We start from the raw sequence: 5,561 nt of genomic DNA, 5'->3' as shown, positions 1-5,561 counted from the left end.
GAACAGAGAAGAACAGAGCAGAACAGAACAGAACAAAAGAGAACAGAGAAGAACAGAAGAGAACAGAGAAGAACAGAGCAGAACAGAAGAGAACAGAACAGAATAGAGCAGAACAGAATAGAGCAGAATAGAGCAGAACAGAACAGAACAGAACAGAATAGAGCAGAATAGAGCAGAACAGAACAGAATAGAGCAGAACAGAACAGAACAGAATAGAGCAGAACAGAACAGAACATAACAGAATAGAGCAGAATAGAGCAGAACAGAACAGAATAGAGCAGAACAGAACAGAACAGAATAGAGCAGAACAGAACAGAATAGAGCAGAACAGAACAGAACAGAACAGAATAGAACAGACTAGAACAGAGCAGAACAACAGAACAGACTAGAACAGAGCAGAACATAACAGAGCAGAGCAGAGCAGAGCAGAGCAGAACAGAACAGAGCATAACAGAACAGAACAGAGCAGAGCAGAGCAGAACAGAGCAGAGCAGAGCAGAGCAGAGCAGAACAGAGCAGAGCAGAACAGAACAGAGCATAACAGAACAGAACAGAGCAGAGCAGAAGAGATCAGGAGAAGAGCACACAGCAAACAGAGCAGAACAGAGCAGTGACTGGTACTTCCAGACACAAAAACTGTCGCGTTTTCATTCTAATTCTCTCTCTCCCTCTTTATATCTCTTTTCCTCTCTCTTTTGCTCCCACTCCCTCTGTGCTCTCTCTCTCCCTCTGTGCTCTCTCTCTCCCTCTGTGCTCTCTCTCTCTCCCTCTGTGCTCTCTCTCTCTCCCTCTGTGCTCTCTCTCTCTCCCTCTGTGCTCTCTCTCTCTCCCTCTGTGCTCTCTCTCTCTCCCTCTATGCTCTCTCTCTCTCTCCCTCTGTGCTCTCTCTCTCTCTCTCTCTCTCTCCCTCTGTGCTCTCTCTCTCTCTCTCTCTCTCTCTCTCTCTCTCTCTCTCTCCCTCTGTGCTCTCTCTCTCTCCCTCTGTGCTCTCTCTCTCCCTCTGTGCTCTCTCTCTCCCTCTGTGCTCTCTCTCTCCCTCTGTGCTCTCCCACTCCCTCTGTGCTCTCTCTCTCTCCCTCTGTGCTCTCTCTCTCCCTCTGTGCTCTCTCTCTCCCTCTGTGCTCTCTCTCTCCCTCTGTGCTCTCCCTCTCCCTCTGTGCTCTCTCTCTCTCCCTCTGTGCTCTCTCTCTCTCCCTCTGTGCTCTCTCTCTCTCTCCCTCTGTGCTCTCTCTCTCCCTCTGTGCTCTCTCTCTCCCTCTGTGCTCTCTCTCTCTCCCTCTGTGCTCTCTCTCTCGCCCTCTGTGCTCTCCCTCTCTCTCTCTCTCTCCCTCTGTGCTCTCTCTCTCTCCCTCTGTGCTCTCTCTCTCTCTCTCTCTCTCTCTCTCTCTCTCTCTCTCCCGCTATGCTCTCTCTCTCTCTCCCTCTGTGCTCTCTCTCTCTCCCTCTGTGCTCTCTCTCTCCCTCTGTGCTCTCTCTCTCTCTCCCTCTGTGCTCTCTCTCTCCCTCTGTGCTCTCTCTCTCCCTCTGTGCTCTCTCTCTCTCCCTCTGTGCTCTCTCTCTCTCCCTCTGTGCTCTCTCTCTCTCCCGCTATGCTCTCTCCTCTCTCTCTCTCTCTCTCTCTCTCTCTCTCTCTCTATCCTTACTCTGCTGACCCAGTAAACCTTCCATTGAACCTGAAATCCGTCCGTCTGATTCGCTGTTTGTGTAGTCACGTGACCACTCCTCCAAACACACCCCCCTTCCCAAAGATGCATGTATCTTCCCTCCTCACATCGCATGGAACTCGGCTGATGTCTCTCTCTTCCCGAAAGGATCTGCCTCCCGCCCAAACGCTCTCTACGCTGTTGGATCCCGGGAGGAGGAGGATCTGGTCAACACAGGACAGGGAACAAAACAACAGGACAATAATGATCATGATTGGTGATAGAATGAGAATGCGGGGAACTCTCAGGAAATTCCTCTGGTCTTCAGCGTGAGAGTTTCTCTGGCACTGCGACTGAGAGTCAGAGAATTTGACTTGCTTTTCCTCTTCCTTCCTGTTTGTCCCGTCCCTTTATTTCCCTTTCAGACAGGAAGTATGTCCCCTCTCTTCACTGTGTTTCAGACAGGCAGTATGTCCCCTCTCTTCACTGTTTTTCAGAGAGGCAGTATGTCCCCTCTCTTCACTGTTTCAGACAGGCAGTATGTCCCCTCTCTTCACTGTGTTTCAGACAGGCAGTATGTCCCCTCTCTTCACTGTGTTTCAGACAGGCAGTATGTCCCCTCTCTTCACCTTTCAGACAGGCAGTATGTCCCCTCTCTTCACTGTGTTTCAGACAGGCAGTATGTCCCCTCTCTTCACTGTGTTTCAGACAGGCAGTATGTCCCCTCTCTTCACCTTTCAGACAGGCAGTATGTCCCCTCTCTTCACTGTGTTTCAGACAGGCAGTATGTCCCTTCTCTTCACTGTGTTTCAGACAGGCAGTATGTCCCCTCTCTTCACTGTGTTTCAGACAGGAAGTATGTCCCCTCTCTTCACTGTGTTTCAGACAGGCAGTATGTCCCCTCTCTTCACTGTGTTTCAGACAGGCAGTATGTCCCCTCTCTTCACTGTTTTTCAGAGAGGCAGTATGTCCCCTCTCTTCACTGTTTTTCAGAGAGGCAGTATGTCCCCTTTCTTCACTGTGTTTCAGAGAGGCAGTATGTCCCCTCTCTTCACTGTGTTTCAGACTGGCAGTATGTCCCCTCTCTTCACTGTGTTTCAGACAGGCAGTATGTCCCCTCTCTTCACCTTTCAGACAGGCAGTATGTCCCCTCTCTTCACTAGGTTTTAGACAGGCAGTATGTCCCTTCTCTTCACTGTGTTGACAGCCTGATGCTACTGTAGTAGTATGAAGAGTGGACAGCCTGATGCTACAGTAGTAGTATGAAGAGTGGACAGCCTGATGCTACTGTAGTAGTATGAAGAGTGGACAGCCTGATGCTACAGTAGTAGTATGAAGAGTGGACAGCCTGATGCTACAGTAGTAGTATGAAGAGTGGACAGCCTGATGCTACAGTAGTAGTATGAAGAGTGGACAGCCTGATGCTACTGTAGTAGTATAAAGAGTGTACAGCCTGATGCTACAGTAGTAGTATGAAGAGTGGACAGCCTGATGCTACTGTAGTAGTATGAAGAGTGGACAGCCTGATGCTACAGTAGTAGTATGAAGAGTGGACAGCCTGATGCTACAGTAGTAGTATGAAGAGTGGACAGCCTGATGCTACTGTAGTATGAAGAGTGGGTGTGGTGGTTTGGACAGTGGTGGTTTGGTGGTTTGGTGGTGATGCTACAGTAGTAGTATGAAGAGTGGACAGCCTGATGCTACTGCAGAAGTATGAGAGTGTGTGTGGTGGTTTGGACAGCCTGATGCTACAGTAGTAGTATGAAGAGTGGACAGCCTGATGCTACTCTAGTAGTATGAAGAGTGGTGGTTTGGGCAGCCTGATGCTACTGTAGTAGTATGAAGAGTGGTGGTTTGGACAGCCTGATGCTACTGTAGTAGTATGAAGAGTGGTGGTTTGGACAGCCTGATGCTACAGTAGTAGTATGAAGAGTGGACAGCCTGATGCTACTGTAGTAGTATGAAGAGTGGTGGTTTGGACAGCCTGATGCTACAGTAGTAGTATGAAGAGTGGACAGCCTGATGCTACTGTAGTAGTATGAAGAGTGGTGGTTTGGACAGCCTGATGCTACAGTAGTAGTATGAAGAGTGGACAGCCTGATGCTACTGTAGTAGTATGAAGAGTGGTGGTTTGGACAGCCTGATGCTACAGTAGTAGTATGAAGAGTGGACAGCCTGATGCTACTGTAGTAGTATGAAGAGTGGTGGTTTGGACAGCCTGATGCTACTGTAGTAGTATGAAGAGTGGTGGTTTGGGCAGCCTGATGCTACTGTAGTAGTATGAAGAGTGGTGGTTTGGACAGCCTGATGCTACTGTAGTAGTATGAAGAGTGGTGGTTTGGACAGCCTGATGCTACAGTAGTAGTATGAAGAGTGGACAGCCTGATGCTACTGTAGTAGTATGAAGAGTGGTGGTTTGGACAGCCTGATGCTACAGCTGATATGCTAAATGTGTCTCTGGCTCTTCATGGGGAGTTTGGTTTTATTTCCAGCCAGCATCCTCCACGGCAGCCAGACATCGTCCATCTCTGTCCAGTTTCCCACAGCCTTTGTTCATTCTCCCTCGCCTCCTTTTCTTCCTCTCTGTTTCCTCTCCTCCCTCTGTTTTCCCATGCTCTCATCTCACAGCTGTTGCTAACCTGGGAGGGGAAGTCCTCCTTTCCATCCAGGGAATCATGGACTGAGTTTCCACTGTGGCACACTGATCCACAACATAAGAGAGAGCATGGGGGGGAAGTATGATGGGGACGAGGGGAATGGGCCCCTGTATCTGACCAGCTCTCTCTCTCTCTCTCTCTCTCTCTCTCTCTCTCTCATCTGTGAAGACAATCCTATCTCTCTCTCTGTCTCTGTTCTCTCTGTCTCTGTCTCTCTCTCTCTCTCTCTCTCTCTCTCTCTCTCTCTCTCTCTCCCTCTCTCTGCCTGTCTATTCCCCCCCCCACCTTGAAGACCATCCTATCTTCCTCCTACCTTCTCTCTGTACCACATTGTCTCACCTCTGTTGTTCAATATCAAATGAACCAGATGAGGTCATTAAATGGAGCCCCTCTGCAACAGGGTCGCACCCATGACAACAAAAAGGATTTCAACGAGACACTTTCTCTCCCTCAATATCGTATTCACCTGTTTTTGAACCAAGTAGGCTGTGCGCTACTGCCTAGCAGTTCTCCACACGTTCAGTTCATTTGAACCCTTATATAAACCCATAACGAGGGCGGTTTGGTTCGAGTCGTTCAGCGGTGGCGTGTCAAGTTGTTTTCAGTTCAGATCCAATCTCTCTCTGCTTCCTGTATTCTTTTTTTGTTGTTGTCAGTAACTGGAGTCAAACCAAACTGATAGAATCTGATAAATGAGTCTGAACCTCCATCTGGTGGCCAGAACAGGGCCTGAGTCCCAAACGGCACTCTATTCCCCTACATAGTGCACTACATTTGAACAGAGCCCTTATGGGCCCCGGTTCGAAAGTAGTGCACTACATTTGAACAGAGCCCTATGGGCCCCGGTTCGAAAGTAGTGCACTAGATAGGAAATAGGGAACGCAGCCCAGACGAGTAGAACCTCTTGGCTGTTCTGATAACATTCATCAACAACACAGCAGAATGTCTTGTGGCTGCAGTAAGCCTTCAGTTTGACTTCTAGAACAGCACACAGCAACATGGTTGACCTATAAACTACCTCTTCTAGAACAGCACACAGCAACATGGTCGACCTATAAACTACCTCTTCTAGAACAGCACACAGCAACATGGTTGACCAATAAACTACCTCTTCTAGAACAGCACACAGCAACATGGTCGACCAATAAACTACCTCTTCTAGAACAGCACACAGCAACATGGTCGACCTATAAACTACCTCTTCTAGAACAGCACACAGCAACATGGTCGACCTATAAACGACCTCTTCTAGAACAGCACA

The sequence above is a fragment of the Oncorhynchus nerka genome, linkage group LG14 (assembly GCF_034236695.1).
Source record: "Oncorhynchus nerka isolate Pitt River linkage group LG14, Oner_Uvic_2.0, whole genome shotgun sequence".
Classification (NCBI taxonomy): Eukaryota; Metazoa; Chordata; class Actinopteri; order Salmoniformes; family Salmonidae; genus Oncorhynchus; species Oncorhynchus nerka.
This window is presented reverse-complemented; position numbering follows the sequence as displayed.